Genomic DNA, 25,713 nt, shown 5'->3' with positions numbered 1-25,713 from the left:
TAGAATAGGTAAGGTGTCTATGAGGCACGTTTTGGTTAGACACTTGGGGCCTGTTTGGATACCAGGAGCAGAACTACTCTTCCAAATAACAGAAGCTGAAGTACTCTATGGAGGAGCTGGAAAAGTAATTCTGTGCAGAAATGGCGTTTGGCAATCAACTCTATGAAGTACGGGCAGAAGTACTTTTGTGCTGGAAGTCTGTTTGGGAACCATACGGACTTCTCATGACTTTTAGAAAAAAAACCAGAAGAACCCCGTATAGTTAGACCAGTTACTGTTTTTTATCTTGGAGTGGCATAATATACCTTCAAACTATATTGTTTTTGACATTTTAACTATAAATATTAATATAATATAATATAAGAAATATAAATATAATATAATATAATATTTTAACTATAAATATTAATATAATATGTTTAAATCCATTATACTTAAAATTTTAAAAAAAAATTGACTGACTGTTTTTGACATAATATTTTAAAAAAAAAATTGACAGACTGTCTTTTAGTGTCATAATATGCCTGCAAACTATAGGGGGTTTTTACATTTTAACTATAAAATATATATAATATAATATAATAAATATTATTATAATATAATATAATATTTTAAATATTAAATATTAATATAATGTGTTTAAATCCATTATACTCAAAATTTAAAAAAAAAAATTGACAGACTGTCTTTTAGTGTCATAATATGCCTTCAAACTATATTATTTTTGACATTTTAACTATAAATATTAATATAATATAATATAATATAATATAATATTTTAAATATTAATATATATAATATAATATTTTAAATATTAAATATTAATATAATATAATATATATAATATAATAATATAATATAATATTTTAAATATTAAATATTAATATATGTGTTTAAATCCATTATACTCAAAATTTAAAAAAAAAAATTTAATATTAATAAATGTTTCTTTTGTTTGATTTAAGGGCAAATGAATTAGAAATATTTTCATAGAAAATTAATAAAGTTAGGGATATTTTGGTAAAACGAACCGTTAGATTTTGACTCCCCGCAAGAAGAGTTTTGAGAAATAGGTTTTCTTGACTTCTTCATAAAGAGTAATTTCTTGCTCTTGCGCGGAGTAACTCTTCGAGGGAGTAGTTCATACAAACGCATCCAAACAACTTCTAACTCCCCGCAAGAGTCAGAAGTAGCCAAGGAGTCTTATCCAAACGCCTACTTGGAGTTTAAAACATATAGACTCCTAATAAAGCCGTTTTGGTATGCAATCGAATTGAGTTTATTCACCAATAAAATGTGCCACATAGACACTGATTGCTATAAGAATGGACAAATAGCAACTCTATTTTAAGAGAGTCGTGATAACATGACTCACAAGGTGGCATACTCAAATGACTCCATGACATGAGAAGTTCGGGTACCATAGATCTGTACACCTTGAAATACATGATTGCACTTTCCCATAAATAAGTGTATCTCAAGGGAATCATGTTTCCTAAGGTGTACAAATCTACGATTTTCGAACTTGTCCACATCATGGAGTCATTTGAGTATGCCGGTTAACGAGTCATATTAAAAGGACTCAGTTTAAAAACAGCCAAACACCACTAAGATAGTAAAGAGGATTTCTCCAAATTTTTAAAGTGGGCCTTGTCCCTCGGTTTGAAAAACACATGGGTAATCTCAAATATCCATCAAAACATGAGTGGGAAATATATTCGATCTTTTTTTTTTAAAGAAAATTGCAATGATGGCTAAAGCCCCTACTTGTCCCTATGTAGTTTCGCCCTTGTGTGAGCATGAAGAAATTAAGGATTCAATCTTAGGGTTGGCATGCAAGTGACGGATTGTGCAAAAAAAAAATTTGAATTTCATTGGCCATTTAATTGAAGAAAGATTCCAATTCATGAGAAAACATTATCAGACTCATAACCCCCCGTTTCTTTTTGGGTGGGTGGGTGGGTGGGTGGGTGGGGGGCGAATGATTGTGCACCCAAATCTAAGGAGAGTTTCACATTTATAGTTATATATCAATAACTCCTCATCATAGTTTGGGCCCAAATTAGTTGTTAACCAAGTGGGTCTGTGAGTGCTTTCTTCCTAAGATGGAGACTGACCAAGACTGATTCTAAAGGGCACTGGCCACTCCACTCTCTCAATGGGATTTTTCATATGTTATTTGTTTAGAGACCCCCATGGAGATTATTGGCTTCTTTGTGTAGTAGCCGAATGTTATTTGGTGAGTGTTTGAGATAGTTCCCTTTGTAATCAAACTGATGACATACATACGCAATCTTCTATGAGAGATTAATAGGTTATATACATGGGAAATGTTCAGCACCAAACATTTTGGCAAAACATTTTTCAAAATATGGGTTAGAACAGTTGGAATGGGCTGATTTTTGGTGAGGATGATCTCTATGGTGAGGAGATCATCATCACCAAACATCAGCCCATTCCAAAACTTCTAACTTCATCAAAAATGGTTTACAAAAAATGGACGGTCCACGATTTTTCAACTTGTAAACATGGGGCTAGAAGTTTTGGAATGGGCTGATTTTTGGGGAGGATGATCTCCTCACCGTAAAGATCATCCTCACAAAAAATCAGCCCATTCCAAAACTTCTAACCCATGTAAGACAAAAATGGTTGGCTAAAATGTTGGCCAAAATGTTTGGTGTTGAACGGGACCCTATATATATATATATATATATAGGGAAATGTTCAGCACCAAACATTTTTCAAAACATGGGTTAGAAGTTTTGGAATGGGCTGATTTTTGGTGAGGATGATCTCTACGATGAGGAGATCCTCATCACCAAAAATCAGCCCATTCCAAAACTTCTAACCCCATCAAAATGGTTTACAAAAAATGGACGATCCACGATTTTCACCGAGAGATCATTCTCACCAAAAATCAGCCCATTCCAAAACTTCTAACCATGTAGGACAAAAATGGTTGGCTAAAATGTTGGCCAAAATGTTTGGTGCTGAACGGGACCCATATATATATATATATTATGGGTCCCGTTCGCCACCCTTAGTTTTACCACACACTTTAACAAACGCGTTTTGTCTTACATGGGTTAGAAGTTTCGGAATGAGCTGATTTTTGGTGAGGATGATTTCTATGGTGAGGAGATCATCCTCACCAAAAATCAGCTCATTCCAAAACTTCTAACCCCATCAAAATTGATTTACAAAAAATGAACGGTCCACGATTTTTCAACGTGTAAACATGGGGCTAAACATTTCGGAATGGGCTGATTTTTGGGGAGGATGATCTTCTAATCATAGAGATCATCCTCACCAAAAATCAACTTATTCCAAAACTTCTAACCCATGTAGGACAAAAAACGTTTGTTAAAGTGTGTGGTAAAACTTAGGGTGCTGAACATTTCCCTATATATATATATAAGTCTGTTCCGATGCCAACTATTTAGCCAACATGTTTCTTTCTACATGGGTTAGAAGTTTCTGAATGGGCTGATTTTTTATGAAGATGATCTTTATGATGAGGAGATCATCCTCACCAAAAATTAGTCCATTCTAAAACTTTTAACCCCATGTTCATTTGTTGAAGAATCGTGAACTGTTCATTTTTTGTAAATCACTTTTAATAGGGTTCAAAGTTTTGGAATGCGCTAATTGTGGTGAGGATGATCTCCTCATCATAGAGATCATCTTCATAAAAATGTTATTCTTAAAATTGAAATTTGTGGGCAGGAGAGAGAAATTTTATCTCCATTGCTGATGCCATTTGTGCCACATGTCAAAATGTTGTCAAAATTTTATCTCGTGGCATAAAGTCTATGATTTTGGCACACCTCACGTCAGGGGGAGACAATTAAGTATGCCATGTGGGGGAGTAATATTATCACAACTCTAACAATTAATTAATTTACAAATAAAAACACAATCCTGGTGGGTGATTCTTAGGAAAGCCGATCCTCTATAGCACATGGTTCTTGTTGCAATCATGTAGGACAATTCAAAAGGTTGAGAGAGAGGTATTTTTTTTAAAAAAATTTAACCTTTGTGCCTCTTGTGATCATGACTTAGATTTGATTTAAAAAATAAAAAATAAAAAATTCCAAATCCATGTCTTTAAAAGGGAACAACTACTGAACTCCCTAGATTTTAAGTGTGAGATCTAATTTTTATCGTTGATGTGTCATTCTCTCTGTTTAAAGTGTGCTACTGAGTTGCCATAGGATCAGCTTCTGATTCTTAACCATTTAATTTGAACAAATTTTTATCATAGATTTGGCTTTGTTTGAAAATAAAATTCGTTTCCAAGCTCATAATGTGAAAAGCTAGAAAAATAAAATCGACTGACATTTGATAGGTGTTGGGTCATTTTCTATTTTAGCAAACAAACTTGGGATGACCTACTTTTCATTTTAAAGAAATTTAATATCTAAGAAAGCCTCACTATTATTTTTAGCACACACATGCAATAGTTTTTTACTAAGGGGGTTGATGTGAATTACCTAAAATTTTAGAGTATAAAGTTGTAGATGCAAACAACTCGCACTTCCTCGAGATTGTCACTTATTAATTGATTTCCTTCTCTTAGGCATGCCTGTAATAACACCTCTCCAACCCCCAAATCAGGATTTTAGTACAAAATAGTGTTGAGTTTAGGTGAGAAGGAATTGCATACATCGTATTTATAGGGTTCAAACCCTATGATATTTTATAATCTTCTTTCTGACCTTGCCCGTTTTAATAATTTCCTCATTTTAGGATTGTATTTACCCCTATTCCATATTCATTCATTCCTTCTATTTAGGGATCTCTCTTTTCCTCACGTTAACTCCTGCCCTCATCACGATCGAGTCCCTGATTTTTCGAGAATTCGATTGATTGAATCTTTTTTCAGTGTTTTGACTTAACTTCATTTGAGCTCTGAAGTTAACCCTTCCGTAAATCCGAGTCTCTCCATCATTCGACTTTTTTTATTTGGTCAGATCTTGAAAGTCGAAATTTGCATTCTCTCCTTTGGATTTCCAATGTGCCATGTGTCACTCTTTGATGCCCTACCAAAAAAGTGACTTAGTAGGTTATGAGGTCTAAGTCCAAGTTTAGATTTGACTGAATTGATTGGTTTACGTTAGACTAACACAACTTTTCACCCTAGTGCACCCCCTTGATTTAAGACCTTGTTTTATAATTTTTAGTCGACCACCCTTCATTTCTTTGTGGCTCGTGTCCTTTTTGTTGTATGATAAAAACGGTTTCCACACTAAGGGATCATTCAATGTATTTACTTCGGATTGGAGTCAATACAAAATTTGGTCAAATATTTAACGATAGGATGTACCATGTTGAATCTTTTCTTCCATTTGTTTGAGTAAACCTATTGAAAAATAAATTTCCCCAAGTCATAATTAATGTCGTATATTAGGCATGCCTCCCTAAATTAAAATTTTCCTTTCTTAACCTTTCCACATGAATAAATTCTTGAACGAATATTTATGAACTAAAACTCCAAACTCCAAAGTCATAATTAAATTTATTAATCATAAAAGCAAATAAATTATGCTAGTTCTACTTTAACTCAATCATCATATATAATCAGTACCATCATCTCATTATTATGTAACTCTAAACTAGCAAATAATCTTTTATTTAAAGTATATAAATTTATTATATCTGTATCAATTTTAGATCAATCACAGTTGATAATGAAGCATATATGTTATGCTACTCTCTGTATAAAAATAAAATTAAATCGATTCTTAATGTTTTTTAATTATTGGTAAGTTGTTTTACTTGCTATTAACACATAACATAACATAACATAACATAACACATCCTACATGTCTTAGTGGTCTTGAATGAATTTTTTTAACATTGAAGCCAACGCAATGTTTTAGCATTTGTTTTGTATCATGGGCTTTTATGAATAGGTTTCATTTCTGTGAAAAGATAACTTGAATCATAGCTACAAATCACCAATCAATTCAATTTTTAATATATATATATGATGATAAACTGACTTGAAAAAACCACTAGAAATTCACTCATTGAAGTGGGTGTTTGTATGGAACCATAGATATATTTCCTTGTGTATCCGTAAGAAAAGATCTATGGTTTTGTGCACATGTCACGTCAACGAGTGGATTTTGAATGACTTTTTTTCAAGTCAGCTTATCGCAATTCTATATATGTAAATCACTTACTTGCTTGGTAAAAAAATAAAATCTAAATGTTAATAGCCATTAAAAATCCTAGGAAAAATGTTTGTTTTAAACAAGAAAAATTGTGAACTTGGGGAATCCCAAAACCCTAGAAAGTTAGGATTGAAAAAAAAAAAAAAAAAAAAACCTATTCACATAAGATATTGGATTCATAAGGTAGTATCATGATAATTCCCTTATTTTAAAAAAAAAAATTTATGACGGAGGTTCCTAGTACGTAGGCCCGACTGGCAAGGGTGAGACAGATGGTCTGTTAGAATTAGGGGTGCACATTGGATTGGGTAAATCCGAGAATCGAACCAATCCGAAGCCTTTTGGATTGGATTGGTTCGGATTGAGCATGGTTTGATTCGGGTGTGGATTGTATATAAAAAAATCCAATTAATTTGGTTCGGTTCCGGATTAGGGGTATAATAAAACCGAACCAATCTGAGAACCGAACTAATCCGAAGTATCTATTATAATATATATATATATATATTATATATATATATATATATATATATATATATATATATATATATATAATATATATATATATATATATATATATATATATATAGGGTCCCTTTCAGCAACAAACATTTTGGCAAAACATTTTGGCAAAACATTTTTCAAAACATAGGTTAGAGGTTTTGGAATGGGCTGATTTTTGGTGAGGATGATCTCTATAGGGTCCCTTTCAGCAACAAACATTTTGACAAACATTTTGGCAAAACATTTTTCAAAATATGGGTTAGAGGTTTTGGAATGGGCTGATTTTTGGTGAGGATGATCTCTACGGTGAGGAGATCATCCTCATCAAAAATCAGCCCATTCCAAAACTTCTAGCCCCATGTTTACAAGTTGGGAAATTGTGGACCGTCCATTTTTTGTAAGCCATTTTTGATGGGTAAGAGGTTTTGGAATGGGCTGATTTTTGGTGATGATGATCTCCTCACCGTAGAGATCATCCTCACCAAAAATCAGCCCATTCCAAAACCTCTAACCCATATTTTGAAAAATATTTTGCCAAAATGTTTGTCAAAATGTTTGTTGCTGAACATTTCCCATATATTATATATATATATATAAAAGGGGCGGTTCAAGGACCATATGTAAAAACATATGAAAAAACAATGGTTTTTCAAAATATGGGTTAGAGGTTTTGGATTGAGCTGATTTTTTGCAAGGATAATCACTATGATGAGAAGATCATCCTCACAAAAAATCAGCTCAATCAGAAACTTCTAAATCCATCAAAAGTGATTTACAAATTATTGACAAAAATTGACAAAAAATCGACGGTCCACATTCTAAATCACTTTTAATGGGTTTAGAAGTTTCAAATTGGACTGATTTTTTTTTTTTCGAATGATCTTCCCATCATAGAGATCATCCTCACAAAAAATCAGCTCAATCCGAAATTTCTAACCCATATTTTAAAATTTTATAAATGTTACACTGTTTTTACATATGTTTTCTCATATGTCCCTTGAACCTGACCCATATATATATAATATATATATATATGGGTCCCGTTCAGCAACAAACATTTTGGCAAAACATTTTTCAAAACATGAGTTAGAGGTTTTGGAATGGGCTGATTTTTGGTGAGGATGATCTCTACGGTGAGGAGATCATCCTCACCAAAAATCAGCCCATTCCAAAACTTCTAGCCCCAGTTTACAAGTTGAAAAATCGTGGACCGTCCATTTTTTGTAAACCATTTTTGATGGGGTTAGAGGTTTTGGAATGAGCTGATTTTTGATGATGATGATCTCCTCACCATAGAGATCATCCTCACCAAAAATCAGCCCATTCCAAAACCTCTAACCCATGTTTTGAAAAATGTTTTGCCAAAATGTTTGTTGCTGAACATTTCCCATATATATATATATAATATATATATATTATATATATATAATATATATAGTTTTGTTATTCTATTATCTATTTCTCTCTTCTTCAACTTTATCTCCTCTATTTTATTTTTTTTCTAACAAAAACTTATAAAAAAAAATGAACACTAATCTCTCTCTTAACTCTCAAATGGATCAACCCATTTATAGAAAAAAAAATTCAAAAAATTTGATTCCTTATTTTTTTACGATAACCTTTATGTCATGTTTGTTAGATGAAATATACTAGATCAACCTAGACTTGGATTCGTTAATCTACCATTTATGGATTAGTTTCCTCACTAATCCATCCAAAAATACTAATTTTAAAATTGTAAATTTTTTTTTTTTGTCTCATTGAACTTCTTCTAATTTTCAATTTATACAGATTTCAGTCAAAATTTAATCATAAAATCATTTTCATTTTAAAAAAAGGCATTATTTATGATCTAATCCAAAAAATTCCTCTTTTGAAAGAAAAAATACCAGTTTTTTCTATTTTGAAAGTATGAGAACCGAGAACCAATCCGAACCACGGTTGGTTTGGATTGGTTCGGTTCTATAGGATAATTGGATTGGATCAGTTTCAAATTTATAGAACCGTTCATGTTTGGTTCAGTTTCAATTTTGTCAAAATCCGAACCAATCTGAACCATGTACACCCCTAGTTAGAACACCTTATCTCGCCTATACTTATATAAAAAGAAAATCTTATTCAAGACAATAATATATTGTTCATCGATGTGAAAGTAAGGTTGTTGGCCCAAGGGCAAAGCCAAAAATTTTGGTCAGTGGGGGCTAATTACTAAACTCAACCGATAATTTTGGTTTCCTTCTATGCCAATGTTGGGCTCATCACTGTGAACGATCCGTATTTTGGTGAAATTTTCAGATATTTCTCTATTTTTCACTTCGGTGACTTGCTCCTTGACCTCAGTATTTACTTATAAACAAAAGAAAAAAAAATACTTGGAAACCTTTAATTTTTATTATTCTTCTCAAAACTAATCATCTTCCACCTCGTGGATATGACTAAGATGAGATGATGCTGATGATGATGATGGTAATGAGATGTTGATGATGGTTGTGACAGTGATGAGTATGGTGGTGATAATGATGATGGTGATGAAGGTATTGGGGTCATTTTTCTTTAGTCTATAGGAAAACATTAAAGTCAAGAGACGTGTCACCAGTTTGAAGAAAATAAAGAGGTATCTCAAAGATTTATAAAAATGTGGGAATTCCATCACCTCATGGCATCCAAAAACATGATCCGATGCCAATGATGAAATTCTAAGAACTTTGAAAAATAAAGTTATTTTTGACTGATAAATTTCAATTTTAAATTGGGAATTTGGTTACTGTCCATTTTCAACAGCTTGGAAAAAGCTCAAATTTTTTTTTCTTTGACTTTTTCCTTTTGAATCTGAGTTTTTCCATAAAATTTAAAAGGTTGTGGTGTTGGAATGCCAATGTGGTAATCCACATGAGCCCAACAACCCTCGGTAAGATTTAAAATCTTACTAAGTTAGTTAGCCTAGTCTAACTTAAGGCCATATTCAGAATCTGTAACCCCTTCCTATAGAATAGGTAAGTTGTCTATGAGGCACGTCTTGGTTAGACACTTCGAGTTTAAAACATATAGACTCCTACTAGAGCCATTTTGGTACGCAATCCAATGAGTTTATTCACCAATAAAAATGTGCCACATAGACACTAAGTTACTATAGGAATGGAAAAATAGCAACTCTATTTTAAAAGAGTCGTGATAATATGACTCCCAAGGTGGCATACTCAAATGACTCCATGACATGACAAGTTCGGGTACCGTAGATCTGTACATCTCGAAATACATGATTGCACTTTCTCATTAAAAAAAGTGTATCTCGAGGGAATCATGTATCCTAGGGTGTGCAGATCTACGATTTCCAAACTTGTTCACATCATGGAGTCATTTGAGTATGCCACTTGACAAGTCATATTAAAAGGACTAATTTTTAAAAACAGTAAAACACCACCCAGGTAGTAAAGAGGATTTCTCCAAAATTTTAAAGTGGGCTCTGTCCCTCGGTTTGAGATACACATGGATTATCTTAAATATCCATCAAAACATGAGTGGGTAATATATTCGATTTTTTTTTTAAAGAAAATTGCAAGGATGGCTAAAGCCCCTACTTGTCCCTATGTAGCTTCGCCCGTGTGAGCGTGAAGACATTAAGGACTCAATCTTTGGTGTCTTCTAGGGTTTTTTGCAAGTGAAAGATTGTGCACAAAAAAAAAAAAAAATTTGAATTTCATTGGCTATTTAATTAATGAAAGAGTCTAATTCATGAAAAAACATGATCAGATTCATAAACTTTTTTTTTTTTTTTTTTTTTTGGGGGGGGGGGGGGGGGGGGGGAGGGGTGTTTTGCCTCACAACCTCATCTATAATAGGTTGATTTAAAAAAAGATTGTGCACCCAAATCGTAGGAGAGTTTCACATTTATTGTTATATATCAATAATTCCTCATCATAGTTTGGGCCCTAATTAGTTGTTAACCAAGTGGGTCTGTGAGTGCTTTCTTCATGAGATGGAGCCTAAACAAGACTGAATCAAAAGGGCACCGGACACTCCACTCTTTCAACAAGATTTTTACTACGTTATTAGTTTAGAAACCCCCTTGGAGATTATTGGCTTCTTTGTGTAGTAGCCGAATGTTATTTGGTGAGTGTTTGAGACAGTTCCCTCTGTAATCAAACTGATGGCATACATACGCAATCTTCTATGTGAGATTGATAGGTTAAATATATGGATCCATTTAGGTGCCAACTATTTGCCCAACATGTTTTTCCCTACATGGGTTAGAAGTTTCAGAATGGGCTGATTTTTTTATGAAGATGATCTCTATGATGTGGAAATCATCCTCATAAAAAATCAGCCCATTCTAAAACTTCTAACCATATGTTTATGAGTTGAAGAATCGTGAAGTGTTCATTTTTTGTAAACCAATTTTAATGGGGTTAGAAGTTTTGGAATGGGCTAACTGTGGTGAGGATGATCTCATAATCGTAGATATCATCTTCACAAAAAATCAGCCCATTCTTGAAAAATGGTTTCCAGAAAAAATAAATGAATAGAGTGGTGATTTGTATCCCCCTTCAAAAAAAAATTACTACTTACAATCATTTGGAGCTTATAAATCCCCACAATAAAGATTTATAAAACTGTTGCACTACTGCCTCCATGAATTTGTCTTCCTTGCATAATGGACTACCAAATGTCTTGCTAGCACCCTATGATCAGAAATACTTCAACTTGTTTTATATTTATAATATTTTTTTTCTCATTTTCAATATTTGTGTATTTAATTAAGGCATAAGAATGAAGAGACATCATCCAGCTATGCAAATTTGGTCAATGACAATGCAATTTCCAGGTCTCTCTCATCTTCATCAGATTCAAATTCGACTTTACAAACCTACCTTAAGGCCAACTTGTTTGTTACTATTTTCTCTTATTCTTTTTTTTTTTTTTAATGAAAAGAATCACTCCTACTATAAATCAGCTCCAGAGAATAGGAGGAATCTGTTGTCGATGACACCTTTATCTATCTCTTGAATAATCCATTGTTAACTGTTCTAATTGCGAGGAAGTATGATCCATCTCGACTGCATAAACCCTCTGAAAGACTCATGGCATTGCATTCCCTGTAAAGAATCAAGTGATTATGGTCGTCGTCATCGTTGTGAGTTCACAAATACTTAAAGTTGATTAGCTGTGCAAGCGTTCAATTCAACCTCAATTACATGTTCATTTTTTGACACTAATTGGAACATTTTGATATCTTTGAATCTCCCTTGCACAGATTTTCTGATTAGTTGTATCCCCATTTAAGAAATCTGATGATTTTCTATGCTGCATAAGTCGGATTTAGACCATCTTATATACTCATACAAGCTATGAATTAAGCATGTTTTTTTTTTTTCCTACTACTATTGTTTTCATCAAGAAAAAAAAATTATATCAAATTATCTTTGATTTACTCATCATCATCATCTTTTTTCTAATCTTCTTTGATTTTTTCTTTTATTTTTGCGTATTTGTATTTTTGGTTGAAATCATAGTTGGATTTATCCAACTACACCAAATATGTAAAGAATGATCATGTCTTGAACAAATCAATGCATACTGAAATTAATTCATGGGAGATAAAATGAAGATGTGTCATGCAACAATACAACATTCATTAACATTTCTATCCATGATGTTATTTATGTATGATTTCCCCGTTCAAAAAGACTTGGCTCGTATTCGAGTAGGCTTCATAGTTGTAAACCTCTACCTATTTTTCTCATTATTGTATATCAATATATTTGAACGACATGCACGTGTTTGTTGCATGAGATGATTTGGACAACAATTTTGATTTATATTTATTATTCCACGAAAAAAATTTAGAATGTTCTTCCTATTTATACCATGTGTGTTGAATGTTGAAATTGTCAGTACTAGTCTTATAATCCTCGAAAAGTTGATATGTTATTTGTGGTGCCTTTTTTTTTCTAGTCTTCTCTAACTTATGCAGCATAGAAAATCGTTGTCAAATTCCTTAAATGAGGGTATTGTTCAGAGTCTAGAAAATGGTTTCTAGAGTCATTATTACATGAACTTTACAAATAAATTGCATACTAAATTCCCTTATTAGATATAATGCATTGTTAGTCTATATTTATTATTGATTTCCATTAAATAATATATATTGGAACTAATTACTGTTATTTTCGTGTAACAAGAAAATGTCATAAATCTCCAGAAACAATTCAGAAAATTCAAAGAAGTCATTGCCATCAAGGACTCGGGAGAAGTCAACAGACCAAGACCCAAGTCCATTGGGCCCATGTTGACCGTGGCATCCAGGTTGACTAGGGCGACAAGGTCAAGTCAGTTGGTTAAGCCTCGAAGTTTGTGTTGAAGATTGGAAGTTGAAACTCATTCATATTGAATTAGGATTTTTGAATTATAGTAATTATGAAAAGTTTTTGAAATCATAGAAACCCAAATTCTCTTAGAAACTCTAATATGGTCTCTATAAATAGAAGATCAAACCAAAGTTACATATATCTAGAATTTTAGTAGTTTTATTTCCTGTTTTCGTTTTTAACTTTTGTTTAAAGGAATTAGTTGTAGTCAAAGAAATTGTATTGGTTTCAAAATCAAGAATCAATAAAAAATACTATTTTTTCTATCATATTTACTTTTACTTTCACGTTTTCTTTCTTTTATTTATGTTTTATTGTTCTTTTAATAACTATCAACTAAACTCTATGTTAAATCAGTAGAGAAAACCTGAACTAGTTTTTGTTAATCTCTTGACTATTCTCATAATAATGCCTTATTGTTTTATTGTGATAATTTTAAGTTTCAAAGAAAAACTCACTTAAAATCATTATGGCATTGGTGGCTCATTATGATTTGGAGTTACATTAAATAGATATGAAAATGACTTTTTTTAATGGGAGTTTGGATGAAAAAATCTACATGGAACAACCTAAAAGGTTCATTGAAAAGAAAAATAGAAAAGTTAACCCACAAGAAATCCATTTATAGACTTAAACAAGTTTCAAGGTAACGATACATAAAGTTTAATGATATCATTACCTCCTTTGGATTTAAGGAAAATATTGTCAAATAATATATATATATATTTGAATAATAGTGAGAATAAGTTTATTATATTGATTATATATGTGGATGATATTTTGTTAACTAGTAGTGATCTTAATTTGTAGCACAAAACTATAATTATCTCACTAAGAACTTTAAGATGGTTGATATAGGTGAGGTAACTTATATCATGGCATAGAAATCCTTAGGAATCGATCTCAAGGATTATTATAGTTGTCTCAGGAAGGTTATATTAAAAGATTCTTAGAGAGATATAATATGCAATCTTGTTCTATTAGTGAAACACCTATCAAGAAATGAAATAAGTTCAACTTGATGCAATATTCGCAGAATGATTTAGAATGAGAATAGATAAAGAATATTTCATACGCTTCAGCTATTAAAATTTTGATATGCATCCAGACATATACCAGATTGGATATCAATTTTGTAATTGGAATGTTAAGAATATATCAAAATAACCCGAGAATAAATCATTGGAAAGCTACAAAGAAAGTTATGAGATATCTACAAGGGACAAAAAATTATATGCTCACTTACACGAAATTAGATTATCTAGAAGTAATCGAATGCTCGAATTCAAATTTTTTCAGATGCTCTGATAGTAGAACGTCTATATCGGGTTTTGTATTTCTACTAGTAGGAGGAGTTATCTCGTGGAGGAGCATGAAGTAGAGCATTACTGCTTCATCCACTATAGAAGTTGAATTCGTAGAATACTTTGAGGCCACCAGTTATGCTCTATGGTTGCAGAATTTTATCTCAAGACTTGGGCTTATCGACTCTATACCTAAGCCATTGAAGATATATTGTGACAATACCACAGTTGTATTCTTCTCTAAGAATAGAAAGCACTCAAACGATACGAAACACGTGAAGGTCAAGTACTTGATGATTAGAGAAAAATCTAAAAACAGTTAGTATCATTAGAAAATATTAGCATCAGTCAAATAATAGTTAATCCGTTAACAAAAGGATTATCACCAAAAGCTTACAGAGAACACGTTATAGGATGAATCTTTTGAGAAAATATTTTATGTATTTGGAATAGATTACTCTGAAGTAATTATGTAATTGACATTAACATTAATACTAAATAAAGTTTATTTTTTCTTATTTCTTGTTTTCAATTATATTATACATATTTTGTTTAAATTTAAGTAATACAGAAAATGTATTAACAAGACAAATAATAGGGGAACAATTAAAGACTATATCAAAACAAGTATTGATGGTGTGGTACATGAAAGGAAGTGTAGCATGGATGTCATAAAACCGTCATGACTCACATTAAGATCTGATCGAAATATGTCATTAAAAAGTCTAGTTGAATATTGAGAATATTGAAGATTTTAAAATTCATGATCACGTATAAAATATTTCATTTATAGAATCCTAAAATTGAGTATTTTTCAAAATATTTTAAAATTTTCACTATTAGCATAATCAGTCTAATGGGCCAAGTGATAGAATGTTAGAACTCTATATCGTGTGTGTAGACACCTCAATTTGAACGGGCCACTTCTCGAAAGGGCCCAAAAATATCGATTTTCTAAATAAATGGGCCAACGGGCCTTAAAGGCCCAAGTCATTGAAAAGTGACATTTTTACCAACCCGAGGCCCCTAAGACCTCTCAATGGTTTAGGAGACCTACCAAAAGGATTCGGCCTACCTTACGCTTTCCCAATATTCACCGCTCCGCTTCCAAAATCAAAAACACCAAATTTTCGACAAATTTCACCAACGGGCCTAAAAAGCCCGATTCGGGCTAGTAACATGCCCGCTGGAGATGTTGGTGTGATCACAAGTCAATAAGGGCATGTTGAAGTTAGCTGAAAGAATGGTGATGAGTTTTTGTCCTGGTGTAAGTGCTTCTACTGCTCACACATGGACAACATTATCGGGAAGTGGCGCTGAAGATGTAAGGGCCATGATTGGAAAAAGCATAGATGATCCCGGCAGGCCTCCTGGTATTGTGCTAAGTGCAGCTACTTCTTTCTGGCTTCCAGTCCCACCAAAGGGAGTTTTCAATTTCCTTCGAGATGAGAACTTTAGAAGTGAGTGGGACATTCTTTCTAATGGCGGTGCTGTTCAAGAAATGGCACATATTGCTAATGGTAGAGACCGTGGTAACTGTGTTTCTCTATCGCAAGTTAATACTCCAAATTCCAGTCAGAACAACATGTTGATATTACAAGAGAGTAGCACCGATGCAACGGGCTCTTTTAATCTATGCTCTTGTGGATATTGTTGCAATGAGCGTGGTTCTAAATGGGGGAGACCCAGACTGTGTAGCACCCATTCCCCCTGCTTTTGCTATACTCCCCGATGGGCTAACAGTAAATAGAGGTAGAATTACTAAAGTTGGGTCTGGTGGATCCCTATGGACTGTCGCATTCCAGATCTTGGTCAACTGTGCTCCAACTGCAAAACTTTCTCTTGGATTTGTGGCGACTGCTAACAACCTCAGTGCTTGCACCATTGAAAGGATCAAAGGTATCAAGGGACAATGCGAATTGAGAGGGTTAGCTTATGATAGAAACAAAGCAAGATCAACAAAAGAAGGCAATGAAGAGGAAATCAAAAAATCAAAAAATCAAAAGAATTTCAAAAACCTTTCGAGTTTCACTCAACTCCGATTTGTCAAAACACGATCGAAGAAATAGTCGGATTTCAAAAATCATCAAATTGTCATCAAATCAAAGATCTCACACGAGCCCCGCGCCATCGAGATCAATGAATTAATAAGGCAAAACTTTGTCAGACCCCGTGCTTGAGTAGCCATTTTCCACAAAAATCTTCAATACAATCGATAATTCGAGATCGTGTTTTTACAGAATTTTTCTGGCCCGTACAAATAGGGGTTTAGTCTATTCTTTGCAGTTCTTTGCACGCAATTCCTGCAAAGAAGGGCAGCTGTAGACACCTCAATTTGAACGGGCCACTTCTCGAAAGGGCCCAAAAATATCGATTTTCTAAATAAATTGGCCAACGGGCCTTAAAGGCCCAAGTCATTGAAAAGTGACATTTTTACCAACCCGAGGCCCCTAAGACCTCTCAATGGTTTAGGAGACCTACCAAAAGGACTCGGCTTACCTTACGCTTTCTCAATATTCACCGCTCCGCTTCCAAAATCAAAAACGCCAAATTTTCGATAAATTTCACCAACGGGCCTAAAAAGCCCGATTCGCCAACACGTGGCATTTTTGATCAAACTAATGATTACAAAAAACTAAAAAAATTAAAAAAATTAAAAAAATTAAAAATGTGAGACTTGGGATGCCTACCCCTTCTTTACTACCACCGCTCCGCCTCCGAATCCGTAAAAACCATAGGCCCACCTAAGGCCCACAAGCCCTCAACACTTTCCTAAATCAATTTCTCACCTTACCCCTAACCTAAAATCAATCCACATCAACCAAAATCTAAAACCAACCTATACCCTCAAAACCCATTCCAAAATAACCCTCAACCAAACCCTAAAATCCAAAACTATTTCATAACCCAAGCCCAAAACACTCCAAAGCCTCTAAGCCCAAATCCATATCCAATTCATATCCAACCCACAACCCTAACCCATCAACCACTACCCACATCAACCAATCACCATCTTGATAATCAAAGATGACACATGTCATCACCCCATCTCACCTCCCTCACCCAACTACCTACCCCATTAATTTGCTTTAAATCCCATCTACCCACACATCAACCCATCACCTTTTCTCTCAAATCAAACACATCTACCCACACCCCTAACCTATACCTCCCCTAATCTACCCTCATCATTCCCTACAAAACCCACATCTACAACCTAAACCTACACCATTCTCTCAAGTCAAACACTCAACCTCTCCCATCAACCTATCCCAACCCTTCATTTCCACTCACTTTAACACATGGCATCATCTCCCTCACCCTCCCAAAATATCATCAACCACCTCTTTAAATCCTCCATTATCTTAAATCAAATACCATTTAATCACAACCACCATCTTAAACTCACCTCACCAAACACTCCACCCAAATGGGTTGGGTAGGATCCAAACTATTTGGGTCAAAACTCATCCATTTAACCCCCCTTCCCTAAATACCCTCCAATCTCCTCTAAATTACACTCACTTCTCTCTCAAACTCATAATCATTTTACCCTTTTTCTTCACTTCACCCCATTATATCCCTAAAATAACTCCTCAACATCTATAAATACCCTCATCCTCTTTCCAAAAATAGCCCCCAAACTTTCACTACAAAGTTTCTCCCCAACTCTCTCTACTAACAACTATCACCCCTCTCACTAAGAAAATCCTCATCAATTCCCTCACACTAATCCTCCCCAAGTCTCATAAAAAAAATCACATACTCATCATCTCTTCTTTACTCCTTCAACAAAAAAAAAGAGTTGTATTTGCTTAAAATACTAAGGACTCAAGAAGACTCAAAAAAGAAGAAGAAAAGAAGAAAGAAGATACAAGGTGGGTTCAAGGCAACCCCCCCCCCTCTCTCTTCTACATCCTCTCCTCCTCCCTCTTCTATCACCCCTCTCCCCTTCATTTTATTTCTTAGGATGAATGGACCCCAAGGCTAAAGGTCTATAAAGGTCATTTCCATCAATGGAATGACCCTATGATCAAGCCGAAAATGAACCCCTATCTAGGGTACAAATGCACAACACGTGGCACATCATTTTTCGTATTTTTTAATAAAAAATGACCGAGTTGAGTTGAGGTTACCACTCTTTAGTAGGGAGAAAAGGGTGCCTAACACCTTCCCTTTTCTCCAGTCTAGCCACTTACCCCGAATCACATGGTTTGATTAGTTCCTATCCATCGAGAGTCGCTAAAACGTCAAAAATGTCACTTTTCTAAAAAATGCACATCGGGTGACCATTCACACCCACTTACAAAAATGAATGGTGGCGACTCCAAACCATTGTAGATGTGGTCGTCGTAATGACGAAATCACGTGGCTTCAGTGTGATCTATTAACCTCACGATTTTATGGTTTAATTGCACAAGGATTCTGTATATAAAAGATATCAATATTAAAGAATCTCAATATGTTAAAATAATTAATACTCTTTAAGGTAAGTAAGAGACGTTAATGGATAGAAAACTTATTAAAATAATAATTCTAGGTCATCAACTTTCATCTATAAAAGATGATCGGCGGCCCCCATATTGACAATGAATATAGAATGAATTAATTGTTCAAAACACACATAGAAAAGAGTTCTAATAGAGTGATATCCATCAATTACTAGAACCTAGCCGATCTACATAGAGAAAAGTGAGAAAGTAAGTCTAGAAAAAAGAATCAATTTGATTTGGGTTTCGAAAGCTCCGAGGAACACATGTATCGAAAAAGCACACCTCTAACATTTTGAATCAACAAGTTTTTAATGGCACAAAGTAAGTGATATTAACTTGATTTACATTGAATGAATAGTATGTTTGAGGTATATGATAGATTAGATCTTATTGGGAAAAATCAAAGTATATTAAAGTTATGTTTTATGATTTTGAATGTGTAAAATCTAACAAATGCAAGTGCTAAAAAATAAAATTACACCTTAAACCCATTTTGTTTCTTAAAGTTCTTTCTAGAATTCTTGATGAGTTTGAGTTTGAATGGAATGGATTGTGGATTGAAGGTTTAGTATGAGTTAAAGTTAGAGAATGATTGAGGATTCTTTATAAAAGGTCATAGGTTAGAAAATGGGGGAGGGGTTATAGGGTTTTGAGCTGAGAAATGGTTTGAGGTTTTGAGTAGGGATTTTAGTAGAGTTTAGGATTGAGAGAGAGAGACTTGAGAGTATATTTTTTCTTATGGAAAATGGGGGTTTATATAGAGGTATTGGGAGATTTTTGGGGGTAGAATGGTATAACCCTAGCAATTTTAGGAAATGACATGAGATTTGTGTGGGAAAACCTTTGGTTTTTTTTTTTTTAGGACACGTGGTGGAATTTCGCATAAGCTTCTAAGATGAAGCCATTTGACTAAACTCATGTAGGCAAGGTTATGTGGCATGATCTTGATGGTTGGAGAAAAAGCAAAAGACGATTTTTTGGAGAATAAATGAAAAGAAGACATGTAGAAAGGCAGCGATAGGTTCTTATCTGATTATCTCACAAAATAAAATTTAAATGATAGGAAGCAAATAGTACATTTAGTAGGGTAAATAAGATGATGCCATATGTAAATGTGGGCTTTGGATTTTTGGTAAATATGTCATAAAGCATTGGCAAAAGATAATTTTCAAAATGGACCCATTAAGGAGAGACAAGATACCAAGTACATGTATATACCAAGTACATGTATGTATACTTTTAAGCACTTTTAATTTTTAAAGGCAAAATGGTAAGTTTTCAAATTTTTTGACAAATTTACTTAATGACCTAAGCACTTTTACTTTTGACTCTAGTCTCATTGGATGGTAGAATGGTCATTTCTCATGAGGTATTGACCCATAAATGGGCATGGGTGCTGGACCACCAAAGAGAGGCTTCCTTGGGGGTTGAGTTTTTGAAAGGTTATCATGTGTCCTCTTTCTGGGGAAATATGTGCGACCATGGGCTTTTAGGGTCTGGATTTAGGTAATGGACTTTAGACTTGGTGAACTTAGAAAGGGCTAAGCATTTGGACTTAGTCTAAGGGTTTGAAGCATGGACTTAGGTTGGGGATTTAAATAGGCTTGGGTTTGGATGGTGGATTCGGTTTGTATTAGATGGTCTTGTTAAACAATCCAAAAACACACAGAAAAAGAAAAAAAGGCTTCTGTTTTATTGATTCTGCATAAAAGCAATTGAATACTAAAAGAATGATTTAACCTAAATACAAAGAGACTATATATAGGTTAAGTCAAGAAAATTGAAAAGACTATTCTACCCTTAAATAAACAATAAACAAAAATAACCCTATATTTCTTAACATCTCCCCTCAAACTCACGATGCGGCAGCTACAAGCATCGAGAGTTTGCCAACTAGAAAACGAAAACGAGAAATAGAATGTGACTTGGTAAAGAAATCTGCGAGCTGCAAAGAAGAAAAAACAAATGGCAAAGTAATGGTGCCATGCTTGAGATGATGACGAGTGAGGTGACAATCGATCTCAATGTGTTTAGTTCGTTCATGAAAAATCGAGTTGTGAGCAATCTGAATAGAACTCTGGTTGTCACAATACATAGGAGTGGGATGGGAAAGAGAAACTCCCATATCTGCAAGTAACCAACGTAACCAAACAATCTCTTTGGTAGTAGATGCCATAGCACGGTATTCTGCTTCGGTTGAAGATTGAGAAACAATAGATTGTTTCTTGCTTTTCCACGAAATAAGAGAATCACCCAAAAAGATACAGAAACCAGTAACAGACTTGCGATCTGTGGGATCGCTGCCATGATCAGCATCAGAGTATGCACGCAATTCAAGGGAAGAGGTGGATGAAAGTAAAAGACTCTGAAAGATTGTACCCCGAAGATACCGCAAAATACGAAGAACAGCTGCCCAATGAACTGTAGTAGGAGAAGCAACAAACTGACTAACAACATGAACAGCATATGCAATATCTGGACGAGTAATAGTGAGATATACCAAGCTCCCAACAATAGTACGGTATAAAGTAGGATCTGACAAAGGTAAACCATCAGAAAAAGAATACTTTGCATTAACCTCAATGGGAGTATCAACAGTCTTATTATCCGTAAGTCTAGCCCGCTCAAGAATATCTGCAACATATTTTGACTGAGAAAGAAGATAACCTCTGGGTGAGCAAGCTACCTCAATACCCAAGAAATATCGTAGAGAACCCAAATCTTTCATTTCAAACTGTCTAGCTAACTCTGTCTTCAAAACTGAAATACCATCAATATCATCACCAGTAATAATCATGTCATCAACATATAAAGACAGAATGATACGACCTGCATCAGTGCACTTAACAAAAAGAGCAGAATCATGACTACTAGAAGTAAATCCAAGGGAAGAGATCACAACAGAAAATTTCTCAAACCAAGCACGAGGTGCTTGTTTGAGACCATATAATGCTTTCTTGAGCTTGCAAACAAACCCAGAATCATGTGGAACACCAGGAGGGGGCGCCATATAAACTTCTTCTTGAAGATCTCCATTCAAGAAGGCATTTTTAACATCAAGTTGAGAGATATGCCACTGACGAACTGAAGCTACTGCAATAAGAGTACGAATAGTAGTCATTTTTGCAACAGGAGCAAATGTCTCCTCATAATCCATACCATACTGTTGAGAGTACCCTTTTGCAACCAACCTAGCTTTGTATCGCGAAATAGATCCATCAGAATTAGTCTTGATCTTATATACCCAACGACAACCAATAACACTCTTACCAGGAGGTAGAGGAACCAAATCCCAAGTACCTGTCTTATGCAAAGCAGAAAGTTCCTCATCCATAGCTTGTTGCCAAAGAGGATCTATAATTGCCTCTTTATAGGAAGAGGGCTCAGAGATACAATGAATAGAAGCTAAAAAGAAAGTAAAAGATGAAGAATAACAAGAATAAGCAAAATCTGGTAATTTTGTAGACTTACGAGTGCGTATGGATTGGCGTAGAGGTGGATCCACAATCTCAGACGGAGCTTGAGAGACCATAGGAGAAGAGGAAGCTTCAGGTGTACCGGAAAGCAAAGTGTTAGTACCAGCAGAATGATCAATACAAATTGGTTGTAAAGATAACGGTGTAAGAACATGAGAAGGGGTATTTGAAGTACTAGGAACCTGAGATGACAAACTATCAGAATCCTCAGAAAAAGGATCTATACGAATAAGATCAGATCTAGTCAAGTTATGAGTAGTGGATGGAATAGAAAAGTAAGGTATATGCTCAAGAAAAACAACATGACGAGATACATAAAGTTTCTGAGTTATTGGATCAAAACAACGATACCCCTTTTTACCTTCACCATAACCAAGAAAAACACAAATAGCAGATCGAGAGGACAACTTGCTGCGTTCTACATGAGGACGAAGAACGAAACAAGTACAACCAAAAACTCTAAAGAAAGAATAATAGGAGCATACCCATACAACTTTTCGAAAGGAGAAAAACCTGAAGTATGAGAAGATGGAATTGTATTAATCAAACTTACAGCAGTAAGAACAGCTTCACCCCAAAACACACTAGGAACATAAGCAGACAACAAGAGAGAACGAGCAGTTTCAACAATGTGCCTATGTTTTCTTTCAGCAACACCATTTTGCTCAGGAGTATCTGTACAAGAAGTTTGATGAATAGTTCCATCTAAGGCAAGCAACTCACAAAATTTATCAGAAGTATATTCCCCACCCAAATCACACCTAAAACATTTGATAATAGCAGAATGTTGAGTTTTAACAAGAGCACGGAAGGCTGTGTATATCTCAAAGAATTCAGAACGATGTTTCATTAAATAAACCCAACAATAACGAGTATGATCATCAATAAAAGAAACATAATATCGAGACCCTCCTTTTGTGGCAACAGGAGAAGGTCCCCATACATCAGAATGAATCAAGTCAAATGGATAAGAAGAAATAGAAATACTTCGATTAAAAGGTAAAGCTGAAAATTTTGCCAGTTTACATCCACTACAATCAGAAATATCAGAAGTTTGCAAATTTCCTAAAGCCCCTGTAGAAACCAAAAATCTCAAACGAGAAGACGAAACATGACCTAGGCGAGAATGCCATAAATAAAAACTAGAAGAAGAAGAACTCAAACGAAAAGAAGACAAATCAACACTAGTAGCAGCAGCAACTGGCACTTTTAACTCATCCAAAATATATAATCCTCCCTTCCTACGGCCTGTCCCAATCAGCTTCTGAGACTGCAGATCCTGCACATAACAAGAAGAAGAGGAAAACGTGACTAAATTACCAGAATCACATAACTGACCAACAGAAGCAAGATTTAATGTGAGTTTAGGAATATGATAAACATTAGGGAGAGACAAGTGTGGTGTGACAACAGAACCAACACCTGCTAAAGGCATAGGAGTGCCATCAGCAGTCATGACAGGAATAGAATTCGAAGGAGATACAGAAGTAAAAGATGAAAAATCTGGAGACATATGATGTGAAGCACCAGAATCCAAGACCCATACAGAATGTGACATACCTGAAGAACTATGAGGCAACTGACCTACTGAAGAAGAAGCAGACATAGCTTGTGGTTGTAAGGAGAGAAACTTCTGAAATTGCTCAGCCAGAGTACTAGGATCAGTGAAGGGATCTGATGAAACTACTGCTGCAGTATTAGACTGTGGTGGTTTATAACCCTGAGATGGTCTATGAGCATTAGATTGTGACTGATTGCCAGGCTTCCAAGCTTGAAATTGCTGCTGCGATTGATTCTGTTGTCTCAACTTAGGACACTGAGCCTTCCAATGTCCTTTCTGCTTACAGAAACTACACTCATCAAAGGCAACTCGTGTGTAAGGCTTATTTTGATTATTAGAAGGGGACTTAAAAGGTACTGCTAACACAGAAGGACTAGAAGTAGAAAGAATTCCCTTTTCAGAATAAGACTTAAGACGTATTTCTTCAGCCAATAACTCACTAACAACTGAGTCAACAGAAGGAAGTGGAGAACGATGCAGAATTGAACCTCTAAGTCCTTCAAAATCACTGCGAAGAGCCGTTAAAAATTGTACCAACCGTTGCTGCTCTCTCCGAGCAATATAGGCACCACATGCCTTTAATTCTGCCGATTCTGTAAGAGCCAATTGATCCCAAAGATCTATCATAGCAGAATAAAACTCCTGAATACTCATGTTCTTTTGCTGAAGAGCTCGTATGTCATTCTCCAATTGATATTGCTTTGCAAAATTGGACTGAGTGAATAACCTTTGCAGATGATCCCAAACCTCCTTTGCTGTCTCATACTTCGCCAACTGTGTACCTATGGAATGCTCAACAGAATTGTTAATCCAAGTAATAATTTTTGCATTGTTTGCTTCCCAGGTATCTATCAAAGCAGCGTAACCCTCATCAATATTCCTAGGTTTCACAGAAGTTCCACTAACATATCCCCACATCTTTTTACCCTTAAGAAAATTTCTCATCACGTAGCTCCAATACGAATAATTCTTTCCATCCAACCTCACACTCACAGATTGAAGCGAATCGTCTCTTTCAGTAGCCATAATAAAAAGAAACAAAAATAACCAGATCGTAATAGAAAGGAAAACCAAATACCAGATTGCAGAAACTGAACGAAAATCCTATCGAAATCGTCTCTTTTCAGATTGCAGAAACTGAACGAAAACCCTTTCAAAGTTGGATCCGCGAAAACTTTGTGTAAGATCAAACCTCGTTCCATGAACGCTCTGATACCATGTTAAACAATCCAAAAACACACAGAAAAAGAAAAAAAGGCTTATGTTTTATTGATTCTGCATAAAAGCAATTGAATACTAAAAGAATGATTTAACCTAAATACAAAGAGACTATATATAGGTTAAGTCAAGAAAATTGAAAAGACTATTCTACCCTTAAATAAACAATAAACAAAAATAACCCTATATTTCTTAACAGGTCTTAGGTTAGAATTTGGACTTAGACATGTGTTAGCTAAAAAAATGGGTTGGGTTTGGACAATAAACCAATGAGTTAGGCTTTGGAAAGCATGGATCAGGAGAAAGTTATGTTTTTTTAAGTCTTTGAGGCTTTTATTGGGAACAAAAGAGAGGATTTTGAGCACTTCGACCTGTAGGCCCTTTTGGCTTGAAATGCATTTTTCAAGGCATTTTCATGTGGGAACTTAAATTGCGGTGACTACACCAACTTGCTTTTAACATTTATTACTACAATTTATCTAAGGCAAGAAAACATTCTCTCAAGAAATCCATTTTTCAAAAGGCACCACAAGTAACATGTCAAGCTATTGAGGATCATAAAACTAGCACCAGCAAGTTCAGTGTCTAGCAGGCATGGTATACATGGTAAGAG

Source organism: Akebia trifoliata, chromosome 5, assembly GCF_017979445.1.
Source record: "Akebia trifoliata isolate Shusen 1 chromosome 5, ASM1797944v1, whole genome shotgun sequence".
Lineage (NCBI taxonomy): Eukaryota > Viridiplantae > Streptophyta > Magnoliopsida > Ranunculales > Lardizabalaceae > Akebia > Akebia trifoliata.
This window is presented reverse-complemented; position numbering follows the sequence as displayed.